Source organism: Leucopleurus acutus (assembly GCF_964270905.1).
Source record: "Leucopleurus acutus genome assembly, chromosome: 3".
Taxonomy (NCBI): Eukaryota; Metazoa; Chordata; class Mammalia; order Artiodactyla; family Delphinidae; genus Leucopleurus; species Leucopleurus acutus.
Genome location: NC_139145.1, coordinates 10,025,022 through 10,043,800, shown reverse-complemented (window position 1 = coordinate 10,043,800; position 18,779 = coordinate 10,025,022). Strand labels below are relative to the sequence as shown.

Here is an 18,779-nt window from a genome sequence, read left to right as displayed (position 1 = left end):
GGAGAAGAATGTGTATTCTGCTGTGTTTGGATGAAGTATTGCATGGATTTCAATTAAATCCACTTGTTGGATTGTGCTGTTTAATTTAACTATGTCCTTCCTGCTGGAACCCTTAATTACTGATGAGGGCATGTGAAGTCTCCAACTATAATGGTGAATTCATCTATTTCTCCTTGCCGTTCTAGTATTTTTTTCCTCGTATATTTTGCCCTGTGTTGTTATGCATGTAGACATTAAGTATTGCTATGTCCTCTTGGAAAACTGACACTTCGGGCTTTTTGTTTTGGTTTTTTTTTCGCGGGGTGGGGGTGGGCACAGCAAGCAGCTTGTGGGATCTTACCAGGGATTGAACCCAGGGCCACAGCAGTGGAAGTGCCGAGTCCTAACCACTGGACCACCAGGGAATTCCCGACACTGAACATTATGTAATGTTCCTCGTTATCAGTGTGAGTTTTCCTTGCTCTGAAGTCTGCTTTGTCTGAAATTAATATAGCTATGCCATGTCATTTGCAGCAACATGGGTGGACCTTGAGATTATCATACTAAGCGAAGTACGTCAGAAAGAGAAAGACAAATACCATATGATCTCACTTATATGTGGAATCTAAAATATGACACAAATGAACATACTAAACAAAAACAGACTCAGAGATACAGAGAACAGACTGGTTGCCAGGGGGGTCAGTGGGAAGGAAGGATTGGGAGTTTGGGATTAGCAGACGCAAACTATTATATATAGGATAGATAAACAACAAGGTCCTACTGTATAGCATAGGAAACTATATTCAAAATCCTGTAATAAACCATAATGGAAAAGAATATGAAAAAGAATATATATGTATAACTGAGTCACTTTGCTGTACAGCAGAAATTAAACACAGCACTCTAAATCGACTATATACTTCAGTAAAATTAAAAGAAATATATATGTGGCTATGCCAGTTCTCTTTTGTTTAGTGTTGGCATGGTATATCCTTCTCCACCCTTTACTTTTTCTTTTTTTTTTTTTTTTGGCTGCACCGGATCTTAGCTGTGGCGTGCTTGATCTTTAGTTGCAGCATGTGGGCTCTTAGCTGCGCCACACAGGCTTCTTCACTGCAGCATGGGATGCGGGATCTAGTTCCCTGACTAGGGATCGAACCCAGGTCCCCTGCACTGGGAGCACAGAGTCTTACCCACTGGACGACCAGAGAGGATCTTAAAGAAGGTCCTTACTTTTAATTTATCTGTGTCTTTATATCTAAACTGATTCTTGCAGACAACATATAATTGTTATTTTGTTATTCACTTGACAATTTCTGTCTTTCATTTCTTGTATTTAGACCATTGATGTTTAAGGTGGTTATTGATAGAGTGGATCAATATCTACCATATTTCTACTGTTTTCTATTTGTTACCTTTGTTCTTTGTTTCTTCATTCTCTTCCACCTTTCTTCTTTCTCTACCTTTTATTGAGCATTTTATGTGGTTCCATTTTTTTCTCCTCTTTTAGCTTACTATTATACATTTTTCAGTAGTTGCCCATGAGTTTGCAATATACATTTACAACTAACCTTGTCCTGTCTGAAGTAACAGTATACCATCACTTCAGTGGATGTGCAGTTTTCTCATAACAGAGTATTCCAATTCCTCCTCCCTGCCCTTGTACCATTGCTATCATTCATTTCATTTAACCATAAGCTATAATTCCTTGCTATAAGCTATAATTATATAGTTGCTGTTATGATTCTGAACAAAGTGTTTTCTGTCAGAATACATAAAAATAACAGAAATAAATCATTTTATTTTACCTTCATTTATTCCTTCTCTAACACTCTTCCTTTCTTCATCATTACCTTCTTCCTGACAAATCTTTTTTTAATGTTTATTTATTTATTTGGCTGCACTGGGTCTTAGTTGCGGCTTGTGGGATCTTCATTGTGGCATGCAGGATCTTTAGTTGCAGCATGCAGGTTCTTAGTTGCAGCATGTGGGATCTAGTTCCCAGACCAGGGATCGAACCCCGGGCCCCCTGCATTGGGAGCATGGAGTTCTTAACCACTGGACCCCCAGGAAAGCCCCTGACAGATTTCTTTTAACAGTTTTTGCAAAGCAGGTGTGCTGATAACAAATTCCCTTGGTCTTTGTCTCAGAAAGTCTTGATTTCTCTCTCACTTTGGAAGGATAATTTTGCTTGACACAGAATTCTAGTTGGGTGGTTTTTCTTTCAGCACTTTATTTCACGAAACTCTCTTCCTGCTTACATGGTTTCTTAAAGAAGTTTGATTTCATTCTTATCCTCGTTCTTCTATACCTAATATTTTCTCACTCTACCTTCTTTTAAGATGTTCTCTTTGTCTTTGATCTTTCTCAAGTTTGAATATGGTATTTCTAGATGTGCATTTTTCAGTTTTTAATCTCATTTCTCTGAGCTTTCTGGATCTGTGGTTTGGTGACTGTCATTAATTTTGGGAGAATCTCAGTCCCCATAAGCTTCACTTATTCTGTTCCCTTCTTTCTTCTCTTTCGTGTATTCCCATCATGTGTATGTTACACTTTTTATAATTGTCTCAAAGTTCATGGATTTCTGTTCCCTTTTTTGTTCTTTTCATCTCTTTGCATTTTAGTTTCGGAAGGTTCTCTTGACATTTCCTCAAACTCAGTGATTCTTTCCTCACATGTTTCCATTGTGTTGATGTGCCCTCACCCCCATCCTGCCAAAGGAATAATTCATTTCTGTGCTTTTGGTTTTTATTTCTTGTATTTCCCTTTTGGTTCTTTCTCAAGTGTTTCCATATTCGCGTACGTGACCTATCTGTACTTGCACGCCACCCACTATTTCTTTGGTTTTTTTTTTTTATTATTTTGGCCATGCCCTGCAGCATGTGGGATCTTAGCTCCCCGGCCAGGGATCGAACCTGCACCCCCTGCATTGGAAGCGTGGAGTCTTAACCACCAGACCACCAGGGAAGTCCCTCATCCGCTCTTTCTGTTCGAGTCCTTAGCATATTCATCATGGTTGCTTCAAATTTCTGGTCTGATAATTCCAGCATACCCGCTACATCTGAATTAGTTTCTTTTCCTTGTCCTATTGTTATCGAATCAGGGCCCGCTGCTCGCAGCTTACAAAATCAAATTCACAAATGTTGATAGAAAGGAAAGTTGTCTTTGATTAATCAGAGTGCCGGCAATCCAGGAAGATGGTGGACCCAAAAAACCACCTCCCAAGGGCCTGCTCGGCCATGAAAGTTTTAAAGGGAAAGAGGGAAGTAATCTCAATCATTGAAATAGGGGGTCACAGTCATCACTGCCCCCCACTGCATGCAGGCTCGTCGACTTGTGATCTTCCGCCAGATGTTAATCACACAGTTTGTTCACGAGATTACTGAAAGGGAAGCTAGGGAAGAGATCTGGTCATCTGTTAATTACTTATTCTACTTACTCATTTCTATTTCTTTGAACCAACAGGCTAGGCAAGGTGTTGTGTGATGAAAAGATTTGAAAGGTGTGCTTGGGCGGGAGCATGGGGGTGCCTGGTTTAAAAGTTAGTTACATTACAACTTTGCTACAGTGACAAGGAAAGGGACTTCCTGCTGAGGGCAGTTTCCTGCAAAGAGCTGCTTACACGGTCTCCTGAAGGTGTGTTTTTTAAGTCTTTTCTTGTGCCTTTGAATTTTTTGTTGAATACGGGACACGATGTAGTGTGAAAAGGAACTGAGGTACATAGACCTTAATGTGGGGCTTTTTGTTGATCTGACTAGCCTTAGGCTGTGTGGACTATTTGTTGTCGCTGTCGGGGTGAGATACCCTCAGGTGTCCTTGCTTTTGTCCCCCATGTCACCCCTGGGGTACTGTAGAGACTTGTGAATAAGTTCTGAAACATACTGTTCTTTCCGTGTTTCCCACTGTGATGAAACAGGCGTCTGCTTGGTGTAGTGGCATGTTGTGGGTGGAGAGGAAATGTTCTAGCGTCCCATGATTTGGTCTCAGTATTTTAATGAGCGTGTGTCCTTGGGCTGTGACCTTCTGTGGTATGATAAAAATGTTTGGTCTTTGTCCACAGATCTTATCAAAGATCTCCTGAGGCCCTTGGACTTTCTGAGTGATGAGAGCATCTTATGTTGTAATGAGGCAACTGCTTCCAGGCCCCCAAGATGGCTTCAGGGTATGGGTCGGTCACCAGGAAGACCAAGCTTTGATTAGAGGCTTAGAATGTTCAGCCCAGTTCCCAGCCTCTGGGGAGGAAAGAGGGACTGGAGATTGAGTTATTCACCAGTGGTCGACATGAGGGAACTCCATGGAAACCCCTAAACCTCGGGATTCAGAGAAATCTGAGTTGGTGAACACATCACCATGCTGGGAGGCTGGCATTCCAGGAGAGGGCATGGAAGCTCCCTACCCCCCGACCACCACTTTGCCCTGTGCACCCTTCACATTTGGCTATTCCTGACTTGTATCTTTTACAGTAAACTGGTAATAATAAGTAGTGCTTTTCTGATAGCTCTTCTAGCCAATTAACGAAGATGAGGTATTGTCCAGGGAACCTCTGAATTTGTAGCGGGCCATGCAGAAATGTGTGTAACCTGCCCACTGCCCTGTTTGCAGCTGGCATCTGACATGGGGGCAGTCTTACAGGATTGAACCTGTAAACTGTGGAGTCTGATGTTAACTCGGATTAGTTTGTGTTAGACTTGAATTGAATTGCAGGACACCCATTTGGTGCTGGAGAGTTGGCATAGCTTTGGAAAACATACCAAGTATTTGCTGAGAGGTCAGGCAGAAAGGCTAGAGGGGACTCAAGTTGCCTATTTCCCACCCCTCATGTCATTTAGGCGCTGGTAGAATCCCAGTTGGTTAGCCTCTAATGAAGCAGATTCTTTTGAGGACAGAACTTGTTAAGAAGAGTGGAATTTTGTGGGCATATTTCAAAATGGCTATTTTTCAGTCTCTCTGCAGTTTTGGAGACAGCACTTTGCCCTGTGACCTCAGTTCTTTGATAGATATAAGAAGAGTCATTGATTTTTTCAGTTTGCTTTTTACAAAAAGTTTGTTGAGGATGGGACTGTTACCTTTTAAGCTCCTTATCTGCCAGATCAGAGGTCTCTGGCTCCATCTTTTAATGTTTGACTGCTGATATGTTGGTAAAACTCAGTATTTTTCCTGAGTAGAGAAAATCCAGTTCTTCCTGCCTGTGTTTCTCCTTTACTTTTACCCAGAACACTTCACTCTTGACACTTTTGGTCACCAAATATGTGAGGGCCTCCCCCCACAATAAGTAAATTCTCTGTGACACCAGTGGGGTGTCCTACAACTTAACTGAATCCTATCACTGTCTGCCTGGAGACAGCTTCAGATTACACAGGTTAAGGGCTAAGTCCCACAAGGCAGCCACTCCTGCCCCCCAACTTCAGATGCCAATCACAAGGAGTAGGTCCCCAGGTTACTCACAACTTCTGTCTAACTTGGCTACAAATCAGGGGTTCCCACAACCCCCTCCTTGGGTTCTGTTTGCTAGAGCGGCTCACAGAACTCAGAGAAACACTTAATTTACATTTCCCAGTTTATTAAATGATATGATAAAGGATACAAGTGAAGAGCCAGATGAAGTGATACAAAGGGTGAGGTCTAGGAGGGTCCGTGTGAAGTTGGGGTGCATCACCCTCCCCCATATGGATGTGCTCACCAACCTGGAAGTTCTCCGAACCCCATACCCTTGGGATACCCTTGGGATTTTACGGAGGTTTCCTCACGTAGGCATGATTGATTATTAACTTCATTTCCAGGCCCTATTCCCTCTCTGGAGGATGAGGGTGTTGGGCTGAAAATTCCAAGCTCCTTATCATGGCTTGCTCTTTCTGGTGACCAGCCCCCACCCAGCAGCTATCCAGGAGCCCACCCAGAGTCGCTTCAGCGGAACAAGAGTTGTTCCTAGTGCTCTTATCCTTTAGGAATTTACAAGCTTTTAGGAGCTGGGTGCCAGTAACCAGGGGCAGAGACCAGTATATGTATTTTCCATTATTTGACAGTTGACAACTTTAGAGTCTTACCCCTCCTTCTTCCCTTTGTGCCCCACATCTGTACAAGGTGATAAGAAAGGCTGTGTGTGAACCTCCACCTTAGCCCAGCTCCTGACCTCAGTTTAAAAAACTCAGGCCAGGCTCCCTTCCTTGTTCTCAATCCATTTCCCACCGGCTTGAGAGGCCCGCCCTGCTCTCCCCAGAGACCTCAGTTTCAGAAGTAACTAACCCTTTCATATATTCTTGGTAGGTGTGTGTTAGTCTCCACTACTCAACCAACGCTTGCAGTTGGGGGGGGGGGGCGGTGTCGAGGGTCCACCTGTCTCCGAAGGTTATAGAAAAGGTAACATGGTATATATATTGCAATACACTGCACTTATTTGCTCTATTGATAAATCCTCCAGACCTTTTCATAGCAATACCTTTTGTTTTTAAAAACTACATATGATGATGCATTTATGGAACCCATTCTTTCCCAACAGACAGTTGGCTTCTTGCTGATTTTTCTGCCAAAACCGTGAGTGAAAACTCAGATTGCCACATAATAGGACAAACTAACATACAAAAATTATGTTTGTTTCCAAACTTAATTACTGCTTGAAATTTTTATCAGCAAATATAGTCAGAAAAGAATATACAAAATGTTTTGTGGCAAGATTTAGTGATAATTGAAACATCTTTGGAATCTTCATGAAGATTCATAAATGGCCTGTGGGCAGTGGTGAGAGTGTCCTGACGTTCCCATCCCTCACTCATCTCGGTCCTGCCCCATACATGGCGGTGGTTGTGAATCTTTGTTTATCCTTCATACCTTCGCTATCTGTCATTTTTCACTCAGCAGTGGTCTTTCAGTTTTGCCTCCTTTGACCTTTCAACAAACAAGGAATTACACTGAAAAGGTTTTCCGGTGGTTTCTCTTTCTCAGTGTTTCACACATGCTAGTGTTTGAGGTTTCAGGGCTGGTCTAGGACTGCGGGGTTCATCCTCCCACCAGAGCCAAGTGCCCCTGAGGCCGGCGGGCTTTTAAAGTACCAAATGAGTGGGGGTAGGTAGGGATGGATGGGCGTCTCTCACAGGAAATGGTCAAAGATAAAAGTGGAGCCAGACTCATTTCATATGGTGAGGTCACTTTTAAGTCTCCGTGTCTGTGAAGAAGTGTCACAGTTCCGTGAGGGCCTCGCGGCCTTCTGGTTCAGTGCAGTGTCCGTGGAGGGGACAGTTCTGGGCCCCTGCCAGGACAAGGTCGGCGCAAAGACAAGAACTCCGGCCTCCTGTCACTCAGGCACGGGAGGCGGGGCCTTGCGAACTGTCCAATCAGGGGAGTCGCTGGTTACGTACGTGTGGGCGCCAGCGGGCGACGCTCCAGTGACGTGCGTGGGTGGCGTGGACTGCTTGCTCATTCTCATTTGCTCCCGCTGTGCAGCACGTCCCCGCTCGATGCCCTTAAAGGGCTCCGGTGGCTCCGCGGCATCCTCTGTCGCTGAGACCTGCACTTGCCGCGGCAGTTGTGGGGTGGACGACAGGGAAGCCGAGAAACCGAAAAATGGTGAGTTGGGGAGCCTGGTGTTGGGAGACGGGGGCGGAGGGACCAGTTGGAACTGGCCGTTGTGGGACCCGGGCCTCCCCGCGGTCAACTCCGGACCTGCGGACCCGAGTCCACAGCCGGCGCGGCAGGCAGCGTTGGGGCTCGGCCGGCAGTCGGGACCCAGGGCGGCCTCTCCGCTCACTGCAGTGGCCGGGTCTACTCCCGATTGTGTGGTGTCCACGGGGAGGGTGATCAGGGGACAATCGTGACTCAGTATCCGGGGTTCCTGCGTTGGAGGAGCTGTGGTCTTTGGGGTCCCCAGTCCCTCCTTTCTCCCCGGGGTGGGGGGACTCATTTCCCCCTCACTTTCCCAAATTTTGAGAAACATGGTCACAAATCCACGACCCTGTTCTTGTACCCTAGATCTTCCCAGGGCAGGCAGTAAATGCCTAGATTTCCAGATCTTTCCCCACGTTCCCAAACGCCATCTTCCCCTCTCCAGTGCATAGCTTCATCATTAACTATTTGTCTTCCACGGTGCATTTCAGACTACGCAGTATTTTAATTGTATCATTTCTCCACAGAGCCATGAATGGCTCTTTTTAAAGATTCATTTTTTTGTCTGTGTATATTTTCCATGAGAAGAAATCAGAGACTAACCACCTGGAACTACATTGTATAAGTCTTGCGCTTCCCCCCCAGGACCTTTGCTGGGCACAGACATCCTGTTTAAGCCCTTTGGGTGGAGGTTCCTCTTTGGAGACTCCTGGGTAATCTTTTTATCATAGTTCCAGGTCAGCCTTGCCCCTCCCTGAGTTTGTGACTTTATTCACTTTAAGTCTCGGTTTTTGGTAACTGTAAATGTATTTAATCAATAGATCTTGAAAGAGAGTATAAAATATTTCCAAAGGGGAAGAAAGAGGTGAATTTCAGAAAAAATAAAACAAAATATTCTATTATACCATTCCATTAGTTAAAATTTTTCTTTTTTTTGGTCCCATGAGTGACTGCATGTAACATTCGAGATCTGTTTTTTTCTTTTCTTCAATTATGATTATTTCCAAACAGTTCCTTGCCATGGAAATAATAATTAACTGACATTTATTTTCAGAAAGGAATAGACATTTGTGTGTTTTGTTCTTGAACTAGAAAAATGCCTTACAATTTTCTTCCTTCCTTTACACATAAATCCTGGTTTAGAATGGTTGTGCTGGATTATTCAAACACTGGGTTTGTGTCATTTAAAATATCAGTGGTGTCCAAGGCAACAACAGTGGGGAACCGAGACCTGTGGTCAGTATTTCTAAGCTAAGGCCCCCTTAAGCCTGCAAAGGGAAGTACTCAGAGGACCAGTTGTTCTTGCTGGGGAGCCTCCCCCAGTAAGTGTCCTACCTGCTTGCACCCACTGTGGAAGGAGTCTTTATAGGAAGAGAAGATACAGATCCCTGGAAAGCTGGGGATGCACCTGTGATGGTGGGTGGGGGATGGGGAGTGATGCCCTTTCTGAAGCTATAACTGTGATTTTCTTGGTGCCTGTTTTGAGATACAGGTTTGAGTCGCTTTTGCAGTGTAGGTGCACTCAGAGTAATATGAGTACATTGAGAAAGTCTGTGAAGGTCATGTGTTCTGTCTCCTGGACAAGAGTTTATGAGTTTTGGAGTACATTTCAGTTAGAACTTTAAATTGAATCTGGCCAAGAGTTTTCTCACTTGTAAGAATTGAAGCCTGAGAAAGGAGCATTTGCATTATGTTGGAGCCTCCAGAGTTTATTTCTATGGCTGCTCAGGTGTCCTTACCCTCCATCACCAGGGACTGACACACTCTAGGGGTTGTATCCCCACAGGGGGAGTCTGGACCTCAAGCTTGGAAATCTGGGTTTCCTTCTGAACTGTAGGGAAACAGGCTGCTTATCTCACTGATTGAAATATTTGCATTTCTTTCCTTGTATATGTTTATATATTGAATATTGCAGCTCTTAAGTCTAGTTTCCCTTAATGGTTTGTGATATAATTTACTGTGTGAGTGTATAGTATTTATAGGTCTCAGGCTTTAAATGTATGTTGGTTGAGAGACATAGTGGGAGTAAGGCCAAGAATTTTGGAACCAAACAGAGTATTTGTTCCTTTTAGGCAAGAGATCCTCAAGATATGAGATGGGTGTATTTGAGTTCTCAGATGGTTTTTACATTTGTAAGTCAGTTTTTGTATGTGCATGTCCTTAGAGAGCTTTGAAATTTTAAGTGCTGCAATATTACTGAAGCAAATGAATTCCTTTAATTGATATGAGGAAAACTATTCAAAACTTACCTAAGTCATTGAAAATCCTAGTATATTTAATGGATTAGACCCAAATTCCTAGTGCATTACACATTACTTATTTCTGAAATAACCCCCAGAGTGAGATATAAGGAGAAACTATGATGCCTCTCTTGTAATTTTAGTTAGAAGGAGATATGAAACTTTTTACTTTTTATGCTTTTTATAAGTGTTAAATGTTTAAAGGAGTAAATGTTAGCATGGTTTCCTCCATAGAAAAGTAAAAAATAAGTTAAAATTAAAAGCAAGTTAATTAAAAGTAAAGGCTGTTAAATAGAAAAATATGGTTTATGCAGATTACTCAGTTAATCTTAAATAATCATGCGAAGGTTAGGAAAAGGCTGTTAAGATAAGAAGGTCTAGGGCTTCCCTGGTGGCACAGTGGTTGAGAGTCTGCCTGCCGATGCAGGGGACACGGGTTCGTGCCCCGGTCCAGGAAGATCACACATGCCGCGGAGCGGCTGGGCCCGTGAGCCATGGCCGCTGAGCCTGTGCTCCGCAACGGGAGAGGCCACAACAGTGAGAGGCCCGCGTACCGCAAAAAAAAAAAAAAAAAAAAGGAAGCAATTGCAAATGCATATCTTTCTTTCTTTCTTTTTGTTTTTTGGCCACACCACACGGCTTGTGGGATCTTAGCTCCCCGACAGGGATTGAACCTGTGCCCCCCTGCAGTGGAAGCGTGAAGTCTTAACCTCTGGACTGCCAGGGAAGTCCCCAGACTCCGCATTTTTTGATGTTTGCTCACAGTTAAAGCCTCACCAATCTGTTAAAATAACAAGAATTCAACTAAATAAATGTTAAAGGTCTTATTGGCTTTATTAAGTGATTGGTGGTGAATTGGACAGCATCGCATCTAGCAAGTAGAGAGGTGTCCAGATGGAAGGCTTAGATGGGCAGAAGGGGGAAGAGGTAAGGAAAGAGTGGATTATCTCATCTTTCTTTGAGGGACAGAAAAAAACCTATGCGGGGACTTCCCTGGTGGTCCAGTGGTTAAGACTCAGTGCTCCCAATGCAGTGGCCCTGGGCTCAATCCCTGGTCGGGGAACTAGATCCCACATGCCACAACTAAGAGTTCACATGCCGCAACGAAGATCTGGCATGCTGCAACTAAGACCCAGCGCAGCCAAATAAATATATATTTTTTTAAAAAAGGAAAAACCTATGTGGCAGATTACCTCGTTGGTGTTGACCAGAAAATTCCAGATTGGTTAAGATGACATTCCTAGGGGAGGTCGTATTTGCAGTTAGGTTAGGTATTAAGACTTGGTTTGGTGACATGGGCTTAGCACAAATGACTCCATTTGGGGCCTACTGTTTCTTTTTAACACCTCCCTCTTCCCCTTGTGCCCTGACCTGGACAAGCTGATGAGAAGTCTGGGTGGCCTCCCTTCTAGAGGTGGCAGGGGGTTCCAGCCACACAAGCTTCTGCCCTTGGGCAAGAATTTTTGCCTCGGTCCCACCCTGCACCCACAGTGAACACCGGGACCAGGCTCCTTTTCTTGGTTTGTGAAGCCATTTCAGAGCTACATGAGAGGCCAGGCCTGCTCTCCCCCGAGACCTCTCTTCTGAGTCGTCACCCTTTTCTTATCCTCTTGGTGGGTGTGTACTACACCGGTGACAGCCTCAGCCACATCTCTGCAGGTGACCATAGCAGCTGGCACTGTGAGCGGCATGGCCACACATGATCACCACCTGTCTGTCTTCTCCAGCTCTGATTCACTCACCTGCTCTGCTGTCTGATGGCGGCCGGCGCTGTGGGCTGCTGGGTGCTGGGGAGCTCGAGCTGTGGGCTGCTGGGTGCTGGGGAGCTCGAGCTGTGAGCTGTGCTGCCCTGTGTTGCATTGTTGACCATAGCAGGACTCAGTTCTGTGTTCAGCCGAGCAGAATTGTCAGTTTTAAGAACTCCTAGGCATTTGGGAGCAGCAGTATGGGATTGGAGCTCTCCTTAAATTAGTCTTGGGCCAGTGTGTTTGCTGGGATTTATCTGCATGTTACAGTGAAGCTGTGCTAGTGCCTGGGTTGGACCCAACATGTAAGGCACAGGTGGGAAAGGGAGACAATAGCCTGTGCAAGAGCTGGGCTAGTTGGGTGGTAGTTCCTGACAGAGCAGTTACTGGAGAGAAAAGAGAGGGGGAAAGGCAGTCATTAGATGGTGGCTGAGTCCCCACTCGTAATTCCAGAGAATTCCCCAGGACCCTTGAGTTCTGCTGCTGCCTTTATTGCAACAGAGATCCTGACCTTCAGGGTTACAGGGGACAACACCATGGCACCCATGTGGCACAACCAAGGGATTCCTTCAAACCTGATTTAAGCCCAAGTTCCTTATACTTCATAAAGCAGCCAGATATCATGGAGGAGGCCTGTGACCCTGATAGCACTGATGTGTGAGGCTCTCCAGAAGCAGAGTTTATAAATACCAGAGGATACCCCCTCCCCCGAAGTATTCAATATAACCAGTGATTAAAAAAAGCAAAAGGGGGGGGACAAGAGGGAGAGGACAAATGAAAAAAATAATGAAACAAAGGTCCACAATTTGACCCAATTGGAAATCCAAAATATACAGAATTTACACAACGAAAAAGATGAAAGGGCACTACTTGCTTGGGGGCCTCAACAACATAGTTTATGAAGTAATTTTGCCATCTGTTGTGCTGCACTAATTCTCAAACTTTCATGCAAATAATAAATACTAGGGCTCAAAGTAAGGTACCCCTGATAAATTTAGGGGAGTTACTAGATATCGTATAGAAGACTAATAGGTGTATTTCGCCTTAACTTTGAGAAGTGTTATCTTACCTAAATTCCCTGTGGTCTTATCACCCACTGTCCTAAAATAGCCAGCCCCAGCAAGGAAGGTCTGATCCAGTGAATTATAAATGAAATTTTAATTTAGTCTTTGCCACTTTCAAATTATATTGATAAATGAGACACCACTGACCTTACCCCTTAGTTAAATATGGCCCAGTGTAAATTTAACAGGGTTTTGAGAGATTGGAAAACACTGTACAAATCTGTTTAGTGAGGAGGTGATTAACCCCCTGTGCTCCTCCTTTTAATAGCCTTATTTGGTCTCTTCTCAACCCTGGAAAAAATGAATGACACCTCACACTGGATTACAGCAACCTTGAGGCTGTGATTTCACCAAATAAGCCCCAATTCCCAGCCCCCAACATAATGGAAATTACTGGCTTCACCCACTCAGCAACGTAAATATCCTGCTCCCACAGATTTGGCTAAGTCTGTTCTGTTCAGTGTCTATTTCAGCACCTTCTCAGCTGCAGTTGGCCTTCACCTCGAAGGGGCATGGTACACCTTTACCTAGTTACCCTCAGGGAACCTCAACACCACGGTGACCATGCACAGTCTCTGCAGGCAGGATCTGAACTGTAGCCACCTTGGTCCAGAAGCACAGGTGTGACATTACACCACCGACATCCTCTTTCTGAGGACATCAGAACATAAAAATATTGACAAAAAGAGCTCCTAAGCAGTAGACAGGCCATTGCTGGTATACGATGTGAGGTTCCTGCCACCTAGCTTAAATTCCTAACAATTATTTGGTAACCTGGGGCCCACTGTCCCTGACACAGTGAAGAAATAACTGTTGTCCCTCTCAGCACCCACAACCTTGTCTAGATTCTTCTGGTGTTCTGGAGGCATCTTATTCCTTGTTTATGAATTTTACTTGAGCCCATTTATACTATTACTTGTACATCGGCCCACCTTGAATATTCCCCCTACAAAAAACAAAAAGGCTCTGGACTCAGGTCAAACTGCCAGATGACAGGCACTTACTTCCCTTAGTGCCATCAGACACTGATTCACAGTAGAGGCTTCAGTGACCTCGTCTCCTGCCCCTGGAGTTGCCATCAGTAACTGCCCTAGGCTCCACGCTATATGCCATTCGAGCTGCAGTTATCCCTTCTGACAGAGCTGTGCTAAACACAGATAGCCCTGAGCATGTGACCCTTCACCCAGATTCCCATTGTGATTTGGGACCTGTGAACAGCACCCCAAGAGCTCAGCTCAGCTGTGGAGACCCCCTTTAGGCAAGATACAGCTAAATCTGGGCCCCCTGTCGTAACCTACCTGCAGGAGGGGTGGCCTACCCTCTCTTCAGTCCCTTTCTGAAGAAGGTCACCCCCTTCCCAGACCCCTAGGCTCCTTGGGGAGCTCCTTAGGATTCTCTGAGTGAAAAGCAGTGGGAGTTTTAGGCATTAGAGACAGCATCACCACAATCATACATGATCCAGCTCAGGCAGAGTTGCTGCTTTTCATCCCTTATTTGGGACATTCTGATGAAGGATGGGACTCAAGGGTGCACAACTGACGAAACATCAGGCTGTCATCTTAGCACTGACCAGCAACTGGCTCCATCAGCATGTGTTTATAGACCCCTGCATGGTTGTCTAAGAGTTGCCCCTTTGTGGTAAAAGAATTCTGAGACTCTCTTGCCTAACAGATACCCACGATGTAAATCAAGGTAGGGACTTCCCTGGTGGTCCAGTGGTTAAGACTCTGTGCTTCCACTGCAGAGGGCACCGGTTCAGTCCCTGGTCAGCAAACTAAGATCCCACATGAGCAGCCACACACACAAAAATTAAGGTAACACTCGTCTGTCCATGTCAGAGTTCCAGGCGCTGCTAATAGTAACCAAAGCACTCATTTCACTTCTCAGAATATCCAGTGCTGCACTGTGGAACACAGCGTTCAGTGTAGTTTAACCCTCTCTTGTAAGTCTCAGAGTCTAGGCCTCATAAAAGCACCAAAATGGCTCATTGAAATAACTTCAGATCAGTTGATTGAAAGATGACCTCTTTCAGCCATCAATCTGAGATGGATATTAAGGCATCTGACTTCATCTTTTTTTTTTTTCCTAATAACACTTTATCTTTCTCTATAGCAGTTTTAGGTTTATAGAAAACTTGATTACAGAGTACAGAGTTCCCACTTAACCCCTCTGCCTTCATATAGTTTGCCCTGTATTTTTTTTTTGGCCATGCCACAGGGCATGCGGGATCTTAGTTCCCCCACCAGGGATTGGACCCACGCCCCCTGCAGTGGAAGCAGGGAGTCCTAACCACTGGACACCCAGGGAGGTCCCTGCCCTATTTTTTATATCTAGTATTACTGTGGTACATTTATTACATTTGATGAACCAATACTGATGCATTAAAATCTGCAGTTTACAATAGCGTTGACTCTTACGTTAGACAGTCTGGGCTTTGGCAACATAAAATGAGTTGTGTCCATCATTTCTGTATCATGTATTCTACTTTCATGCTCTAAAAGGCCCCTGTGCTCCACCTATTCATTCATTCCTCCCTCCCACCCGAAATCCCTGGCAGCTGAAGGTCTTACTCATAGTTTTTTCCTTTCCAGAACTATGGTTGGAATAATACAGTGTGTAGCCTTGTCATATTGGCTGCTTTCACTTAGCAATATGATTTAAGGTTTCTCCATGTCTTTTTGGTTTGATACCTCATATCCTTTTAACACTGAAAAATATTTCATTGTATTGATGTTCCAGTGATGATTTTTCCATTCACCTGTTGAAGGATATCTTGTTTACCTCTAAGTCTTGGCAATCACGAGTAAAGCTTTTATAAAAATTCATGCACAGGTTTTTTTTTATGAACATAAGTTTGCAACTAATGTGGCAAAATACAAAGGAGCCTGATTGTTGGACTGTATGGTTAAGAATAGGTTTAGAAAAAAAAAAAAAAAAGAATAGGTTTAGTATTTTAAGAAACTGCCTGTTTTCCAAAGTAGACATACCGTTTTCCATTCCCACCAGCATTGAGAATGCAACAGGGTTCCTGTTGCTGTACATTGTCTCTGTCCTTTGGTGTTTGTTCTCAGTTTTTTGAATTTTAGTATTCTGATAAGTATCTAGTAATAATCTCATTTTTCTTTTATTTGCAATCCTAATGACATATGATGCGGAGTGTCTTTTCTTATGCTTATTTACCATCCATGTGTCTTATTTTGTCCATTTTTAATAGTGTTGCCTGTCTTCTTATCGTTGAGTTTTGAGTTCTTTGGATATTTCAAATAGCAGTCCTTTATCAGATAAGTGGTTTGCAGAGATTTTCTCCCAGTCTGTGGCTTATTTTCAGTCTCTTAACCCTGTCTTTCATAGAGCAAACTGTCATTTTAATGAAGTCAATTTACTAATTTTTTTCTTTCTTCAATCCTACTTTTGGTGTGTTGAATCAAAAAACTCATCACCAAACCCAAGGTCATATAGATTTTCTCCTATGTTACCTTTTTTCTCAGTATTTTAAAAACTTGAAGTATAGTTGATTTACAGTGTTGTGTCAGTTTCTGCTATACAGCAAAGTGATTCAGCTGTACACATATATACATTTTTAATACTCTTTTCCATTATAGTTTATCATAGGATATTGAATATAGTTTCTCCGTGCTGTACAGTAGGACCTTGTTGTTCATCTGTTCTATGTATAAAAGCTTCCATCTGCTAACCCCAGCCTCCCACTCCATCCCTCCCCCACCACCTCCCCCTTGGCAGCCGCCAGTCTGTTCTCTATGTCCATGATTCTGTTTCTGTTTCATAGATAGGTTCACTTTCTCCTGTGTTATCTTCTAGGAGTTCTGTAGTTTTGCCTTTTACATAAGATCTGTGGTCCATTTGGGGTTAATTTTTGCAAAAGGTGTAGGATCTGTGTCTAGACGTTCTTTTTTTCAGTGTGGATATCTAGTTTTCCTGGCACTATTTGTTGAAAAGACTGTCGTTTCTTCATTAAATTGCCTTTGATCCTTTGTCAAAGATGAATTGACTAGATTTGTTTGGATCTATAGGAAATCATTGACTTTGTATGTTAACTATCCTTCAGTCTTACTGTACTCTCTTATTAGTTCAGGGGTTTTCTTTGTTGTTGTTGATTCTTTTTCTCCATAATCATGTCATACGTGACAAAAGACAGTTTTATTTCTTACTTCCCATTCTATATACCTTACATGTCCTTTTATTCTGTAAGCTTCCAGTACAGTGTTGACTAGGACTTGTGAGAGAGGGGACATAATTGCCTCCTGATCTTACCAGGGAAGCATCTAGCTTCTCACCATTAAGTGTGATGTTAACTGCAGGTTTTTTGTAGATGGTCTTTCTCAAGAAGAAGTTCCTCTCTTCCTAGTGTGCTATCATAAATGGATTTTGGATTTTTTCAAATGCTTTTACATTTTCATTTTTTCCTGTTTCATTCCTCATATTAATAATTTGGCTTTTCTTTTTTTTTTTTTTTTTTTTTGGCCGTGCTGTGTGGCTTGCAGTATCTTAGTTCCCCAACCAGGGATTGAACCCAAACCCTCAGCAGTGAAAGCACAGAGTCTTAACCACTGGACCACCAGGGAATTCCCATGTCTTTTCTCTTTTTTTCTCAGCTTATATAGACATTTCTGAATTTCATCTCTTCAAAAAACAGATGTTTTGTTGATTTTTCTCAATGATTTCTTGTACTTTCATTGATTTCTTCTCACATTGTTACATCTCTTCCTGTGCTTACTTTGGGCTTAATTTCCTCTTCTTTTTTCTACTTTTTAAGGCTAAACGCTTAGGATCATTAATTACAGATCTCTTTCTTCAAGTGTATGCCTTCAATGCCATAAATTTCCCTCTACGCCCACCCTATTTTTGCTGCATTCCACAAGTTTCAGTAAATTGTACATTCATTTTTATTTAATCAAGGTAATTTTTAATTGCTGTTGAAACTTTTTCTTTGATCCATGGGTTATTTAAAAGAGTGTTGTTTAATCTTGAAGTATTTGAATGTTTTTAAATATCTTTCTATTATTGATTTCCAGGTTAACGCCTTTGTGTTCTGAGAGTATATTTTGTATGATTTCCCTTAAGATTAGTTAATATGTGTTTTATGTCCCAGAATGTGTTGTTTGTTTTGGCCACGCCACACAGCTGGCAGGATCTTAGTTCCCCAACCAGGGATCAAACCCAGCCCCATGGCAGTGAAAGCACCCAGTCCTAATCACTGGACCACCAGGGAATTCCCCCAGAATGTGTTCTATCCTTATGAATTTCCCATGTTAACTTGAGAAGGATGTGTATTCTGCTATTGTTTGATGAAGTAATACACAGTCTTCAGTTATGTCCGGTTATTTGAGGGCACTGTTCAATTCAGCTCTGTGGCTTTTCTGAATTTCTTCCTGCTGGTTCTCGTAATCATTTATTAGAGGGGTGTTGAAGTCCAACTATAATAGTGGAGTTGTCTGTTTCTCCTTGTAATTCTGTCCATTTTTCCCTGGTGTATTTTGCCACTGTGTTGTTGCTGTGCACGTAAGCACTACGGATTACTTTGTCTTCTTGGAGACTTGACCCCTTTATCTTCATGCATTGCCCCTCTTTATCTCTGTGCTTTGTCAGAAAGTAATATGGATATTCTACTTATCTTTTAATGTTAACATGATAACATCTTTTTCCATCCCTTAGTCTTAATCCATCTGTCTTTATTGTGAATGCGGCTTTATTTCAGACAACATATAATTTTTTTAAATCCACTATGACAGTATGTGGCTTCAGTTGTTATATTTTTAGACCATTGACCTTTTTATAGGTATAGTTGATTTACAATATTATATCAGTTTCAGGTATACAACATAATAATACAAAATTTTTATAGATTATACTCCATATAAAGTTATTACAAAATATTGGCTATATTCCTTGTGCTATACAATATACGCTTGTAGCTTATTTATTTTATACATAGTAGTTTGTACCCCTTAATCGCCCACCCGTCTTTCCCCTCCCCATTTCACTCTCCCCATTTGTAACTGCTAGTTTGTTCTGTGAGTCTGTTTTTGTTTTGTTATATTCGTTTGTTTTAGATTCCCCATATAAGTGAAATCATACAGTATTTGTCTTTCTCTGTTGACTTATTTTACTGAGCATAATACCCTTCATCTATC

General features: G+C 42.8%; 1 long non-coding RNA gene across 2 annotated transcripts in view; it reads left to right on the top strand.

Moving 5' to 3' along the window:
• The window catches only part of LOC309958821, a 51,111-nt gene that overhangs the window by 13,816 nt on the left and 18,516 nt on the right, over nt 1-18,779 (top strand). Inside the window, exon 1 of one of the 2 annotated variants that reach the window (XR_014326056.1) lies at nt 7,459-7,542. The exons of the other annotated variant lie outside the window; for it this stretch is intronic. This is a non-coding gene — a long non-coding RNA (uncharacterized lncRNA). Of the gene's footprint in view, nt 1-7,458; nt 7,543-18,779 lie in introns of those variants that run through there. 2 annotated transcript variants of the gene reach the window in all.